The sequence below is a fragment of the Oncorhynchus gorbuscha genome, linkage group LG24 (genome assembly GCF_021184085.1).
Source record: "Oncorhynchus gorbuscha isolate QuinsamMale2020 ecotype Even-year linkage group LG24, OgorEven_v1.0, whole genome shotgun sequence".
Taxonomy (NCBI): Eukaryota; Metazoa; Chordata; class Actinopteri; order Salmoniformes; family Salmonidae; genus Oncorhynchus; species Oncorhynchus gorbuscha.
Window position 1 is genome coordinate 61844249 of NC_060196.1, and position 16615 is coordinate 61860863.

The 16615-nt window shown below is 43.6% G+C and overlaps 1 pseudogene; it reads left to right on the forward strand.

Annotated features, from left to right (window-relative positions):
• LOC124012285 overlaps positions 1-16615 on the forward strand; it is a 179274-nt pseudogene that overhangs the window by 30741 nt on the left and 131918 nt on the right.

Consider the following 16615-nt stretch of genomic DNA (forward strand, 5'->3'; position numbering starts at 1 on the left):
CAGCAGGAACTTGGGGACGAGTCAGTTTTGGGAAGAGATAAACAGAGCAAAGTACAGAGAGATCCTTGATGAAAACCTGCTCAGTACCTCAGACTGGGGCGAAGGACCTTAGACTGGGGCAAAGGTTCACCTTCCAGCAGGACAACGACCCTAAACACACAGCCAAGAAAATGCAGGAGTGGCTTCGGGACAAGTCTCTGAATGTCCTTGAGTTGCCCAACCAGAGCCCGGACTTGAACCTAATCGAACATCTCTGGCGAGACCTGAAAATAACGACGCTCCCCATCCAACATGACAGAGCTTGAGAGGATCTGCAAAGAAGAATGGGAGAAACTCCCCAAATACAGGTGTGCCAAGCTTGTAGAGTCATACCCAAGAAAACTCGAGACTGTAAACACTGCCAAAAGTGCTTCAAAAAAGAACTGAGTAAAGGGTCTGAATATTTTTTATTTGTTATAAATTAGTAAAATATTCAGAACCTAATTTTTGCTCATTATGGGATGTTATGTAACAAAATATGGGGAAACTCAAGCGGATCTGAACACCTTCAATTAATTAATAATAATCATTATCACATGAGTCATTCATGATTTGAAATGCAATAAAAAAAAAACAATGTTTTTAAAATAAAATAACAAATATACCATTGAATAATTAGCGTAAACAATAAATTGACCTAAAATATCCCATTTCAGAAATTGCATTCGCGAATGAATGCAACTGTTTTTTTTTGTATTTAAGGCTTTAGAAAAACATGTTATTACTCTCTGCTAATTATTTATTTAGTGTTGTTTACATTGTCCCAAAACTTATATTGAATTTATATATATATATATATATATATATATATATATATATATATATATATATATATATATATATATATATATATATATATATATATTTATATATTGTACCTGTTTGGCTGTACTACTCTTTCTATCTGTTGGGAAAATGTAATAATAACATTGTCCTCCATTCTCACATAATACTACACACACAGCGCTTGCTCCTTACCTCATTTATCTTATCCAGTATTTTCCACAACTTGTCACATTTATTCCACACATTTGACTTCCCCTTTACCTCCCGAGCAACCGGTAAACATTCCCCCAATTTCGAGTTTATTTGTCCTCTGCATCCATTTTGCTGTCAGATGTTAATGTGTTCAGAGTTTGTTATAACCAATTTAGTTTTTCAGTCTCTTGGGTTCCAGCTTTGATGCACCTGTACTGACCTCGCCTTCTGGATGATAGCGGGGTGAACTGGCAGTGGCTCGGGTGGTTGTTGTTCTTCATTGGCCAGGGAGTGTACCCATCAGTGATGTGTTGGGCAAGACCACAATACCGCCTGAAGTTGCCGTACAGCTCTACAGGACGCTCTCAATGGCGCATCTGTAAAAGTTTGTCAGGGTTTTAGGTGACAAGCCAAATTGATTCAGCCTCCTGAGGTTTAAGAGGTGCTTTTGCGCCTTCTTCACGACACTGTCTGTGTGGGTGAACCATTTCAGATTGTCAGTGAGGTGCACTCCAAGGAACTTGAAGCTTTCACCTTTTCTGCTGCGGCCCTGTTGATGTGGATCCCTATGCTGTCTCCTGAAGTCAGTGATCAGGCGATTGAGTCATCTGTGGATCTATGCACATTTGAGTAAGTCAGCTGGAGGTGATGTCTTAACTAAAACAAGGAAAGTAAAAGATAAAGACATTTCCAGTGTTTATATGATCAGATATCAGTGTTTTATCTGTCTCTGTCTGTGCTCTCTCTCTCTCTCTCTCTCTCTCTCTCTCTCTCTCTCTCTCTCTCTCTCTCTCTCTCTCTCTCTCTCTCTCTCTCTCTCTCTCTCTCTCTCTCTCTCTCTCTCTCTGTCCTGTCCTTCTGCGTTACTAACCTGATATTTTTAGTGGGTGTGTGACAGTGTTTGTGGGTTTGTGTGTATGTATGGCTTAGCCAAAAGTCAAACATTGTGTGATCAATGGGTGAAGAAGTTACCCCATTCCACTCATGATGATGAAAGCAAGGTCAGAGGATAAAGGTCTCTCCACAATAGAGACAGAGAGATGTGTTCTCTCTCTCTCTCTCTCTCTCTCTCTCTCTCTCTCTCTCTCTCTCTCTCTCTCTCTCTCTCTCTAATTTTCTGATTTTCTGCTTCTTGAAATGTTGGAGGAATCACAGCTTGCTGGATTTAACATTTTCTGGGAAGGATGAGTTCACGGAAAGTATGAACAGTTTGGAAACGGACCTGTCCTCCCTTCTTCCATGCAGAGTGAGAGAAACTCTGGTCCTCTCTCTCTCTCTCTCTCTCTCTCTCTCTCTCTCTCTCTCTCTCTCTCTCTCTCTCTCTCTCTCTCTCTCTCTCTCTCTCCGTGTCTCTCTCTCTCTCCGTGTCTCTCTCTCTCTCTGTCTCTCTCTCTCTCTCTCTCTCTCTCTCTCTCTCTCTCTCTCTCTCTCTCTCTCTCTCTCTCTCTCTCTCTCTCTCTCTCTCTCTCCGTGTCTCTCTCTCTCTCCGTGTCTCTCTCTCTCTCTCTCTCTCTCTCTCTCTCTCTCTCTCTCTCTCTCTCTCTCTCTCTCTCTCTCTCTCTCTCTCTCTCTGTATTTCCTTCTTATTTTCTCTACGGTGATATTCCACTGTTCTTCGAAGAGATACATTTTAATGGTGGAAAGTATCTCTGTTTTCTTGCCCTGAATGTAGAAATGACATGGAGCTGTCTTGGCAATGGAAGCATTACCAATTTCAGGACACAAGGACCATGTTGTCATGACAACCGGTTGATTGATAGCGCTGTGATTGTAAGGGCAAATCATGCAGTCAATAAGACAAGGACTCACCGAGGACTCCAGGGGTGGGTGTGTGTGTGTGTGTGTGTGTGTGTGTGTGTGTGTGTGTGTGTGTGTGTGTGTGTGTGTGTGTGTGTGTGTGTGTGTGTGTGTGTGTGTGTGTGTGTGTGTGTGTGTGTGTGTGTGTGTGTGTGTGTGTGGGGAGAGCTTGAGGACTACGTTTGAGTAAGGTGATGGACAGCTGAATGGAGTCAAGTGTGTGTGTGTGTGTGTGTGTGTGTGTGTGTGTGTGTGTGTGTGTGTGTGTGTGTGTGTGTGTGTGTGTGTGTGTGTGTGTGTGTGTGTGTGTGTGTGTGTGTGTGTGTGTGTGTGTGTGTGTGTGTGTAAGTTGACCCCATGTTGACCCCATGTTACCAATGATGGACAGGTGAATAGAGTCAGGTGTGTGTTTTTAAGCGGAGTGGGGGGGGGTGTCTTGAGAAACCGGTTAGGTTTAGAAGAGTGTGCGCCAACCCCCTGTCAAACACAATTCACCCCGACCATGAAGAGGTGCAGTTGGTTGAGTCGTCACGTTCCTGGAAAAAGCTAAAACATTCTGGGGAGTTAAATATTCAATTTTCTCTCCTCCTTTTTCTTGTCTCCTCTCCTTCTCCTGTGGGTGGTGTCTGTCTCCTCTCCTCCTGTGGGTGGTGTCTGTCTCCTCTCCTCCTGTGGGTGGTGTCTGTCTCCTCTCCTCCTGTGGGTGGTGTCTGTCTCCTCTCCTCCTGTGGGTGGTGTCTGTCTCCTCTCCTCCTATGGGTGGTGTCTGTCTCGTCTCCTCCTTTGGGTGGTGTCTGTCTCCTCTCCTTCTCCCGTGGGTGGTGTCTGTTTCCTCTCCTTCTCCCGTGGGTGGTGTCTGTCTCCTCTCCTTCTCCTGTGGGTGATGTCTGTCTCCTCTCCTCCTGTGGGTGGTGTCTGTCTCCTCTCCTTCTCCCGTGGGTGGTGTCTGTCTCGCCTCCTTCTCCTTTGGGTGGGGTCTGTCTCCTCCTGTGGGTGGTCGGTGGGGTCTGTCTCCTCCTGTGGGTGGTAGGTGGTGTCTGTGTCTTCCCGTGGGTGGTGGTTGGTGTCTGTCTCCTCCTCCTATGGGTGGTGGGTGGTGTCTGTCTCCTCCTCCTATGGGTGGTGTCTGTCTCCTTTCCTCCTGTGGGTGGTCGGTGGTGTCTGTGTCTCCTGTGGGTGGTAGGTGGTGTCCATGTCTCCTCCTGTGGGTGGTAGGTGGGGTCTGTCTCCTCCTGTGGGTGGTAGGGGGTGTCTGTGTCTCCTCCTGTGGGTGGTATGTGGGGTCTGTCTCCTCCCGTGGGTGGTAGGTGGTGTCTGTCTCCTCTCCTCCTCTGGGTGGTGTCTGTCTCCTCTCCTCCTGTGGGTGGTAGGTGGTGTCTGTGTCTCCTCCTGTGGGTGGTAGGGGGTGGCTGTGTCTCCTCCTGTGGGTGGTAGGTGGTGTCTGTGCCTCCTACTGTGGGTGGTAGGTGGTGTCTATGCCTCCTCCTGTGGGTGGTAGGTGGTGTCTGTGCCTCCTCCTGTGGGTGGTAGGTGGTGTCTATGCCTCCTCCTGTGGGTAGTAGGTGGTGTCTGTCTCCTCTCCTCCTCTGGGTGGTGTCTGTCTCCTCTCCTCCTGTGGGTGGTAGGTGGTTTCTGGGTGGTGTCTGTCTCCTCACCTCCTGTGGGTCAGTAGGTGGTGTCTGCCTCCTCTCCTCCTGTGGGTGGTAGGTGGTGTCTCTGCCTCCTCCTGTGGGTGGTAGGTGGTGTCTGTGTCTCCTCCTGTGGGTAGTAGGTGGTGTGTACATAGTGTCAGGCCTGTATAGACTAAACAGTGTGATTGCCTGTGACAGTTCAACACTGCATTCATTACTGTGGCACTCTCAGGTCACTAGGTGAATGGGAAGATGTCGTATACTGTAGGACTGGAGGTTACTGTTGGTTTCGCCTGGGAATTAATGTAGCTAACTCACATTTGTTCTCTTGCTCTTAACGTTTCACTTCAGAAGGAAGGACATGATGAATTGAAGGCTGATTGTGGAACATTGTTAACACAGTAGCACATTTAATTCATTTAACCGTTATTTAACTAGGCAAATGAGTTGAGAACAATATCTTATTTACAATGACGGCCTACAGGAACAGTGCGTGAACTGCCTTGCTCAGGGGAACAGTGGGTTAACTGCCTTGTTCAGGGGAACAGTGGGTTAACTGCCTTGCTCAGGGGAACAGTGGGTTAACTGCCTTTGTCAGGGGAACAGTGGGTTAACTGCCTTGTTCAGGGGAACAGTGGGTTAACTGCCTTGTTCAGGGGAACAGTGGGTTAACTGCCTTGCTCAGGGGAACAGTGGGTTAACTGCCTTGTTCAGGGGAACAGTGGGTTAACTGCCTTGTTCAGGGGAACAGTGGGTTAACTGCCTTGTTCAGGGGAACAGTGGGTTAACTGCCTTGTTCAGGGGAACAGTGGGTTAACTGCCTTGTTCAGGGGAACAGTGGGTTAACTGCCTTGTTCAGGGGAACAGTGGGTTAACTGCCTTGTTCAGGGGAACAGTGGGTTAACCTTTCGGTTACTGTTCTCTTGATAAGTGTGTGAATTGGACAATTTTCCTGTCAAAATGTAAATGTAAGGAGGACTTTTGAGTTGTCAGGGAAAATGTATGGAGATAAAAGTACATTATTTTTTTAGGAATGTAGTGAAGTAAAAGTTGATGATTGCAAAAATATACAGTGCCTTGCGAAAGTATTCGGCCCCCTTGAACTTTGCGACCTTTTGCCACATTTCAGGCTTCAAACATAAAGATATAAAACTGTATTTTTTTGTGAAGAATCAACAACAAGTGGGACACAATCATGAAGTGGAACGACATTTATTGGATATTTCAAACTCTTTTAACAAATCAAAAACTGAAAAATTGGGTGTGCAAGATTATGTGTGTTGTCCACAGTGTGTTGTCCACAGTGTGTTGTCCATAGTGTGTTGTCCACAGTGTGTTGTCCACAGTGTGTTGTCCACAGTGTGTTGTCCATAGTGTGTTGTCCACAGTGTGTTGTCCACAGTGTGTGTTGTCCACAATGTGTTGTCCACAGTGTGTTGTCCACAGTGTGTTGTCCACAGTGTGTTGTCCACAGTGTGTTGTCCACAGTGTGTTGTCTACAGTGTGTGTTGTCCACAGTGTGTTGTCCACAGTGTGTTGTCCACAGTGTGTGGGTATTTTAAGCACTGTGTTCTTACTACTCTGTCAGCCTGCAGTAGGTGGGCCTGCCTGGGAACAGCAGGTCGTAAGCCCCTAATTTACATAGGATTGGTTCATTTCCACTCTCCAGGGGATCCAGTGTCATAGGATTGGTTACTATGCAGGGGATCTAGTGTCATAGGATTGGTTACTATGCAGGGGATCTAGTGTCATAGGATTGGTTACTATGCAGGGGATCCACCCCTTCAACAGCTGAAAGCAGCATCGGTTGTTGAGGCAAAGATGGAGGCACTCAGTCTGTAAAGACTGATAGAGAAATTGGTCACTGTGTGTTTGTTGTACTGTCTCTTCCCTGAGTTGTACTGTCTCTTCCCTGGGTTATACTGTCTCTTCTCTGGGTTGTACTGTCTCTTCCCTGGGTTGTAATGTCACTTCTCTGGGTTGTACTGTCTCTTCCCTGGGTTGTAATGTCACTTCTCTGGGTTGTACTGTCTCTTCCCTGGGTTGTAATGTCACTTCTCTGGGTTGTACTGTCTCTTCCCTGGGTTGTACTGTCTCTTCCCTGGGTTATACTGTCTCTTCCCTGGGTTGTAATGTCACTTCTCTGGGTTGTACTGTCTCTTCCCTGGGTTGTACTGTCTCTTCTCTGGGTTATACTGTCTCTTCTCTGGGTTGTACTGTCTCTTCCCTGGGTTGTAATGTCACTTCTCTGGGTTGTACTGTCTCTTCCCTGGGTTGTAATGTCACTTCTCTGGGTTGTACTGTCTCTTCCCTGGGTTGTAATGTCACTTCTCTGGGTTGTACTGTCTCTTCCCTGGGTTGTACTGTCTCTTCCCTGGGTTATACTGTCTCTTCCCTGGGTTGTAATGTCACTTCTCTGGGTTGTACTGTCTCTTCCCTGGGTTGTACTGTCTCTTCCCTGGGTTGTAATGTCACTTCTCTGGGTTGTACTGTCTCTTCCCTGGGTTATACTGTCTCTTCCCTGGGTTATACTGTCTCTTCCCTGGGTTGTACTGTCTCTTCCCTGGGTTATACTGTCTCTTCCCTGGGTTGTACTGTCTCTTCCCTGGGTTATACCGTCTCTTCCCTGGGTTGTACTGTCTCTTCCCTGGGTTATACTGTCTCTCCCCTGGGTTGTACTGTCTCTTCCCTGGGTTGTACTGTCTATTCCCTGGGTTATACTGTCTCTTCCCTGGGTTATACTGTCTCTTTCCTGGGTTGTACTGTCTCTTCTCTGGGTTGTACTGTCTCTTCTCTGGGTTGTACTGTCTCTTCCCTGCGTTGTACTGTCTCTTCCCTGGGTTGTACTGTCTCTTCCTTGTTTTGTGTTGTCCCTTCCCTGGGTTGTACTGTCTCTTCTCTGGGTTATACTGCCTCTTCCCTGGGTTGTACTGTCTCTTCCCCGGGTTGTACTGTCTATTCCCTGGGTTGTACTGTCTCTTCCCTGGGTTACCAGATCATCAGCAAACAGTAGATATTTCACTTCAGATTCTAGCAGGGTGAGGCCGGGTGCTGCAGACTGTTCTAGTGCCCACGCCAATTCGTTGATATATATGTTGAAGAGGATGGGGCTTAAGCTGCATCCCTGTCTCACCCCACGGCCCTGTGGGAAGAAATGTGTGTTTCTTTGCCAATTTTTACAGCACACTTGTTGTTTGTGTACATGGATTTTATAATGTCTGTACAGCACTTTGAGATATCAGCTGATGTACGAAGGGCTATATAAATAAATTTGATTTGATTTGATTTGATTTGATTTGAATGTCGTATGTTTCACCCCCAACACCACTTTCCATCAATTTGTATATTATACCCTCATGCCAAATTGAGTCAAAGGCTTTTTTGAAATCAACAAAGCATGAGAAGACTTTGCCTTCATTTTGGTTTGTTTGGTTGTCAATTAGGGTGTGCAGGGTGAATACGTGGTCTGTTGTACGGTAATTAGGAAAAAAGCCAATTTAACATTTGCTCAGAAGATTGTTTTCATTGGGGAAATGTACGAGTCTGCTGTTAATGATAATGCAGAGGATTTTCCCAAGGTTTGTCTCCATTTTTGTGGATTGGAGTGATCAGTCATTGGTTCCAAATATTGGGGAAGATGCCAGAGCTGAGGATGATGTTAAAAAGTTTTAGTATAGCCATTTGGAATTTATTGTCTGTATATTTGATCATTTCATTAAGGATACCATCAACACCACACACCCATACCTTTAACAGATTCATTTTCATCAAATCGCTGATTTGCGGGGCGCCAAATTCGAATTAAATTACTAAAAATATGTAATTTTCATGAAATCACAAGTGCAATATAGCAAAAAACAGTTTAGCTTGTTGTTAATACACCTGGCGTGACAGATTTCAATAAAGCAAGAAGAAGAAGAAAGAACATCACTCTCAGTAGAAGAAGAAGTAAGAAGAAGTAAGAACATCACTCTCAGTAGACAAAATATTACAAACACTGGCAGCCAAGTAGATTGGTCACGAAAGTCAGAAAAGCAATAGATTAAATCGCTTACCTTTGATGATCTTCGGTTGTTTGCACTCACGAGACTCCCAGTTACACAATAAATGTTCCTTTTGTTCCATAAAGATTATTTTTAGATCCAAAATACCTCCATTTGTTTGGCGCGTTATGTTCAGAAATCCACAGCAAAGAGCGGTCACGACAACGCAGACAAATTCCAAATAGTTTCCGTAATGTCCACAGAAACATGTCAAACGTTTTTAATAATCAATCCTCAGGTTGCTTTTAAAATATTTAATCGATAATATATCAACCGGGACTGTCGCTTTTTCAATAGGAGAGGGAGAGACAATGGCTGCCCCACTCTGTTGCGCAAGCAAATCTCTCTGAACACCCTGCTATCCACTGACGCGATGTTAATTTTCTCTCTCATTTTTCAAAATAAAAGCCTGAAACTATGTCTAAAGACTGTTGACAGTCTTGAGGAAGCCATAGGAAAATGAATCTGGTTGATATCCCTTTAAATGGAGGCAAGGCATCCAATGGAATAGAGAGCTTTCAGGAAAAACAGCACTTCCTGGTTTGATTTTCCTCAGGTTTTCGCCTGCAATATCAGTTCTGTTATACTCACAGACAATATTTTGACAGTTTTGGAAACTTTAGAGTGTTTTCTATCCTAATCTGACAATTATATGCATATTCTAGTTTCTGGGCCTGAGAAATAGGCTGTTTTAAATGTGTTCGTTTTTTTTGTTGCCAAAAACGAAAATCCTGCCCCCTACACTCAAGAAGTTAATAGTTGATTCTAAGATTTGTATTTGATCATGTATATGTTTTTGCTCTTTATTCTTTGTTATAGAACCAAAAAGATTAGAGAAGTGCTTTACCCATACGTATCCATTTTCGATAGATAATTATTTGTGTTGTTGTTTGTTTAGTGTTTTCCAATTGTCCCAGAAGTTGTTAGAGTCTATGGATTCTTCAATTACATTGAGTTGATTTCTAATGTGCTGTTCCTTCTTTTCCCGTAGTGTATTTCTGTATTGTTTTAGTGATTCACCATAGTGAAGGCTAAGACTCAGGTTTTCTAGGTCTCTATGTTTTTGGTTGGACAGGTTTCTCAATTTCTTTCTTTGATTTTTGCATTCTTCATCAAACCATTTGTCATTATTGTTCATTTTCTTTGGTTTTCTATTTGAGATTTTTGATTTGATAGTGAAGCTGAGAGGTCAAATATACTCTTTACATTTTAACAATTACAGTGAAACATTTAGTCCAGTAAATTGTCTAAAAGGGATTGAATTTGTTGTTGCCTAATTGTTTTTTGGTAGGTTTCCAAACTAATATAATAATAATAATATATGCCATTTAGCAGACGCTTTTATCCAAAGCGACTTACAGTCATGTGTGCATACATTATACGTATGGGTGGTCCCGGGGATTGAACCCACTACCCTGGCGTTACAAGCGCCATGCTCTACCAACTGAGCTACAGAAGGACCACCAAACTACATTCCTTCCATCTATAGCATTTCTTAATGTTACTCAGTTCCTTTGGCTTTGATGCCTCATGATTGAGTATTGCTCTGTTTAATTAAGTAGACTGTGATTTTGCTTTGGTCTGATAGGGTTGTCAGTGGACTGACTGTGAACGCTCTGAGAGACTCTGGGTTGAGGTCAGTGATAAAGTAGTCTACAGTACTACTACCAAGAGATGAGCTATAGGTGTACCTACCATAGGAGTCCCCTCGAAGCCTACCATTGACTATGTACATACCCAGCGTCCGACAGAGCTGCAGGAGTTGTGACCCATTTTTGTTGGTTATGTTGTTGTAGTTGTGCCTATGGGGGGCATATGGGGGAGGGAATGCTGTCACCTGCAGGCAGGTGTTTATCCCAGTGTGTGCTGAGGGTGTCAGGGTCTTGTCCAGTTCTGGCATTTAGGTCGCCACAGACTAGTACATGTCCCTGGGCCTGGAAATGATTGATTTCCCCCTCCAGGATGGAGAAGCTGTCGTCATTAAAGTCTTGGGGATCTAGTAGGGGGATATAGGGGATTCTAGTGGGGGGATATAGGTAGCACACAGGATACACCAGGATTCTAGTGGGGGATATAGGTAGCACACAGGAGGACATTTTCCTCTGTTAAGATTATTTATTTTTGAATTTCAAGCAAAATGTAAAATGTTCCTGACTATTTTAATAGAGTGGGTTAGGTCCGCTCTATACCAAATTAGCATACCCCTGTCACGTTCTGACCTTTATTTCCTGTGTTTTGTATTTATTTAGTATGGTCAGGGCGTGAGTTGGGTGGGCCGTCTATGTTTGTTTTTCTATGTTTTGGGGGTATTTCTATGTTTCGGCCTAGTATGGTTCTCAATGAGAGGCAGGTGTCATTAGTTGTCTCTGATTGAGAATCATATTTAGGTAGCCTGGGTTTCACTGTGTGTTTGTGGGTGATTGTTCCTGTCTCTGTGTTTTGCACCAGATAGGGCTGGTTTAGGTTTCACTGTGTGTTTGTGGGTGATTGTTCCTGTCTCTGTGTTTTGCACCAGATAGGGCTGGTTTAGGTTTCACTGTGTGTTTGTGGGTGATTGTTCCTGTCTCTGTGTTTTGCACCAGATAGGGCTGGTTTTGGTTTTCCACGTTTATTGGTTTTGTTAGTTTATTCGTATATAGTTTCTTTATTAAAGTACAATGAATAACCACCATGCTGCATTTTGGTCCACCTCTACTTCACCTAAAGAAAAAACCCCCTGAGTCCCTTCCCTATTTATTTACTTTTTATTTATACATTTATTTATTTATACTTTTTATTTATAAAGTATGGGGATTCTAGTGGGGGGACATACGGTGTGTGAAAACAGTATTTGATCCCCTGCAGATTGTGTACGTTTGCCCACCAATCAATTTATAACATTTTTGACATGCGTTTTTTCTGGATTTATTTGCCATTATTCTGTCTCTCACTGTTTAGATAAACCCACCATTAAAACTATAGACTGATAATTTATTTGTCATTTCTTTGGGCAAACGTACAAAATCAGCAGGGGATCAAATACTTTTTTTTCACTGCCTGTAGATATCACACAGGAGGACATTTTTCTCTGTTAAGATAATTTCCTTTTTCTCTCTCTCTCTCTCTCTCTCCAGGACCAGAGGGAAGAAGCATAGTGTTGTCTTACGTACCCAGCTGACTGTTCGAGTACATGCTTGTATCGGTAAGTACATGTTTACATACGTGTTTAATCACCACTGGGACACGCCAGACAGGAAACATGTTCCCAGGAACCTACAGTACATGTTCACAAACATGTTTAATCACGTCACCACTGGGAGACAGGAAACATGTTCCCCAAGGAACCTACAGTACACAACCCTTTTTCCATGCCTGTTCAGGTTATCAGGTGTTTTCCATGCCTGTTCAGGTTATCAGGTGTTTTCCATGCCTGTTCAGGTTATCATGTGTTTTCCATGCCTGTTCAGGTTATCCGTGCGTGTTGATAGTTACATCTGTGTTTGGCAGGATTCTGAGATCTCCCAGTTTGTAACATCTTCAGAGAGATGTAGAGCCACTGGTTTTACTAGGTTCTGTCAGAACACTCTCAGCGTTACTTTAACCTATATGATGGACAGATGTGTAGTTATGGGTTATTGTTTGTTTATGTCTATGTAATGTGTTTGTATGAGTGTGTTGTGTGTGAGTGGATAGTTCAGTAGAGGGTTTTTGGGAGAGTGAGAGAGAGACAGAGAGTGAGAGAGAGACAGAGAGTGAGTGAGTGAGTGAGTGAGTGAGTGAGTGAGTGAGTGAGTGAGTGAGTGAGTGAGTGAGTGAGTGAGTGAGAGAGAGAGGGAGAGTTATATGGAGAACATGAGTCACAAATCACTTTAAATTCCTTCCTTCTCCATATATCCTTCTGTCTGCCTGTCTATCTGTCCATCTCACCCTCTCTCTGTCTCTCTCTGTCTCTCTCTGTCTCTCTCTGTCTCTCTGTCTCTCTCTGTCTCTCTCTGTCTATCTGTTCATCTCATCCTCTCTCTGTCTCTCTTTGTCTCTCTCTCTCTCTGTCTCTCTGTCTCTCTCTCTGTCTCTCTGTCTCTCTGTCTCTCTCTGTCTCTCTTTGTCTCCCTTTGTCTCTCTCTCTGTCTCTCTGTCTCTCTCTGTCTCTCTGTCTCTCTGTCTGCCTGTCTATCTGTCCATCTCACCCTCTCTCTGTCTCTCTTTGTCTCTCTTTGGCTCTCTGTCTCTCTCTGTCTCTCTTTGTCTCTCTCTGTCTCTCTCTCTCTCTGTCTGTCTCTCTCTCTCTCTATCTCTCTCTCTGTCTATCTGTCCATCTCACCCTCTCCCTGTCTCTCTTTGTCTCTCTTTGTCTCTCTGTCTCTCTCTCTCTCTCTTTGTCCCTCTCCCTGTCTCTCTTTGTCTCTCTTTGTCTCTCTGTCTCTCTCTCTCTCTCAATCTGTCTCTCAATTCAATCTGTCTCTCTCTCTCTCTCTCTCTCTCTCTCTCTCTCTCTCTCTCTCTCTCTCTCTCTCTCTCTCTCTCTCTCTCTCTCTCTCTCTCTCTGTCTCTCTCTCTGTCTCTCTCTCTCTCTCTCTCTCTGTGTCTCTCTGTCTCTCTCTCTCTCTCTCTCTCTGTGTCTTCCATTTCTCTCTCTCTCTCTCTCTCTCTGTCTCTCTCTCTCTGTGTCTCTCTCTCTCTCTCTCTGTCTCTCTCTCTCTCTCTCTCTGTCTCTCTCTCTCTCTCTCTATGAAGGGCTTTATTCTCTCTCTCTGTCTCTCTGTCATGAGAAACATATGTTAACATTGTCAAAGCAAGTGAAGTACTTAATAAACAAAAAGTGAAATAAACAATAACAAATGAACAGTAAACATTACACATACAGAAGTTCCACAAGAATAAAGACATTACAAATGTCTCTCTCTCTCTCTCTCTCTCTCTCTCTCTCTCTCTCTCTCTCTCTCTCTCTCTCTCTCTCTCTCTCTCTCTCTCTCTCTCTCTCTCTCTCTCTCTCTCTCTCTCTCTCTCTCCCTGCATGGTCAACATTCTCAATGCCAGTGATAGTTGTGCTAAATCTGGACTCCAGAATAGCTGCAACTGGGGGGGGGTGTCTTGGGTGTAACTGAACTTGGCCCAGTCATCTCATAGCTCTCTGCCCGGCCACTAGGAGAACCAACATAACTGGGAGTGCGTACGCGCTTTCTGTGTGTGTATATCCACAGGTGTGCTTGGGTTCATGATTGGTTTGTTATGTTGTCATAGGGGGCATATGTGGGAGGGAATGATGTCATCTCCAGGTAGGTGTTTGTCCCCCTGTGTCCTGAGGGTGTCAGGTTCTTGTCCGGTTCTGGCATTTAGGTCGCGTGTGTGTATCCACGGGCGTGCTTGGGGTTCACGCCGATGGAACGGCCCACTACACACGTCTTTCTCCCCTACTTTCTCAGAGTTCAGTCTGGTTCATTCGCAACAGTTAGGACGAGTGAAGCACTTAGGGTGTAATTACAGTCGTCGTTAGTACATTTCCACACGGCACATTCATGTCATTAGAGACTCTGTAGAACAAAAGTCACTAGGCGTTTGGCAACTCTTCTGCTATTTTCTGAGATTTGTTTTGAGTTTATTAGTCGACGCGTAGCGGAAAAAAGGCATTACAGACACAAGACTTTAGAATTTACATATATTTAAAAACATGTAGTGTGTGTCTCTTCAGTTACACACACACGTCAGTACACACAACCAGTAGATCACATGTCAGTACATAAACACAACCAGAAGGTCACCAGATTCACCTGAGGTCTAGAACTTAGGGAATGATCAGAGAGGATTAAAATACAAGACTCTCAACTGACTCTTTAGAAATTAGACCGATGCTAAACAGTTCCACCGATTAAGTAACACTAGTGTGGTGATTCTAGAGCGCTGGTTATAATTCCAACGGTTTTAACAGAGTCTACGGCTATTTAATCAGATCAAGAGGAATAAGTCTGTATCCCATATGGCAACATATTCCCTATATAGGGCACTACTTTAGACCAGAACCCTATTCCCTATATAGTGCACTACTTTAGACCAGAACCCTATTCCCTATATAGTGCACTACTTTAGACCAGAGCCCTATGGAACCCTATTCCCTATATAGTGCACTACTTTAGACCAGAGCCCTATGGAACCCTATTCCCTATATAGTGCACTACTTTAGACCAGAACCCTATTCCCTATATAGTGCACTACTTTAGACCAGAACCCTATTCCCTATATAGTGCACTACTTTAGACCAGAACCCTATTCCCTATATAGTGCACTACTTTAGATCAGAGCCCTATGGAACCCTATTCCCTATATAGTGCACTACTTTAGACCAGAACCCTATTCCCTATATAGTGCACTACTTTAGATCAGAGCCCTATGGAACCCTATTCCCTATATAGTGCACTACTTTATACCAGAACCCTATGGAACCCTATTCCCTGCATAGTGCACTACTTTAGACCAGAGCCCTATGGAACCCTATTCCCTATATAGTGCACTACTTTAGACTAGAACCCTATTCCCTATATAGTGCACTACTTTAGACCAGAACCCTATTCCCTATATAGTGCACTACTTTAGACCAGAACCCTATTCCCTATATAGTGCACTACTTTAGATCAGAGCCCTATGGAACCCTATTCCCTATATAGTGCACTACTTTAGACCAGAACCCTATTCCCTATATAGTGCACTACTTTAGACCAGAGCCTATGGGCCCTGTCAAAGGGAAGTAGGCGCCTTGTCCGAGCCAGAAGGGCCCTAGTCGAAAGTAGTGCGCTATAGGGTACTATGAAGTACGGTGCCATTTGGGACACAGAGTAAGTCAGTCGGGTAAAAGGTAAAGACATCTCATCCCTCTCTTCCCTCTCTGTTTAATTACTCCTTTCATACCTCTCACCCTCTTCTTTCGCTGTCTTTAATCTGTTCCCCAAACCGCAACCTGGAAATCAGATGAATAGTCGACGTGTTGACCCCCCTGCATGACCCCTGAACTTGAAAAGCTTGGCATTGACACCCCCTTCTGGATCCAACCATAACGTGGCCTACGGGGGATTAATATATAAAAGACCAGATTGGTTAGTTGGTCAACATCAGTGAATGACGTGTTCTACCGCAGAATAGGGGTGAATCAGATATCTTTAGTCATTTACACTATCTTTACACACCTCTCATTGGTATACTTTATACTTTTCACAATGTCTTGGGATCAGATATCTTTAGTCATTTACACTATCTCTACACATCTCTCATTGGTATACTTTATACTTTTCACAATGTCTTGGGATCAGATATCTTTAGTCATTTACACTATCTCTACACATCTCTCATTGGTATACTTTATACTTTTCACAATGTCTTGGGATCAGATGATTAGTTGGTAAACATTCCCACAACATATTGGTAAATAAGATACACGTTTATTTGGGATCAAATTATTATTTGGCCAACATTTACACAACATGGTAGTCAAAGAAGTTGATTACACAGATACAACGTAGACAAAGTTTGACCACTTCCTTTATTTACTTAAATCCGATTGGCTAGGAACAGGGATCAGCGTTGGTCAAAGGTCAAGGGTAAAACAAGGTTAAGGAGTTGTATAAGGATTCATAGGCTTAACTTAAAGATGATCCCTTTTTATACGTATAGGGCCAGTAAGGTCAAAGGTCAGGGAGATATCTAGGATTCGTTGTGTTAAAATTGACCCCAAAAACAACACTTATTACCTGGAGCAGGTTAGCATTTTTTTGCCATTAATCTTGATATGGAGGCAGTCACAAAGTCATGAAATCTTATTTTAAACCTAACCTTAACCCTAACCTTAACCACACTGCTAACCCTAATGCCTAACCCTGACCTTAAATTATGACCCCCTATTTTATTTTTTATTAATTGTTTACAATATAGCCAATTTTGACTTTGTAGCTGGACTATCTAAGGGCAAATTGCTCAGTTCTGCTTCCAGGACAATATTCATGACAATAAATGTCAACCTGCACTCCTGGAGCCTTGTAGAGCAGCCTGGTCTCATAGACTACACGTAACATAGTAAAAGTACATCCGAAAACACTCAAATTAGTATGATATGACAGAAAGACAGAAGGTTACTTGGCTTCTTTCGGATCATTGGGACGCTAG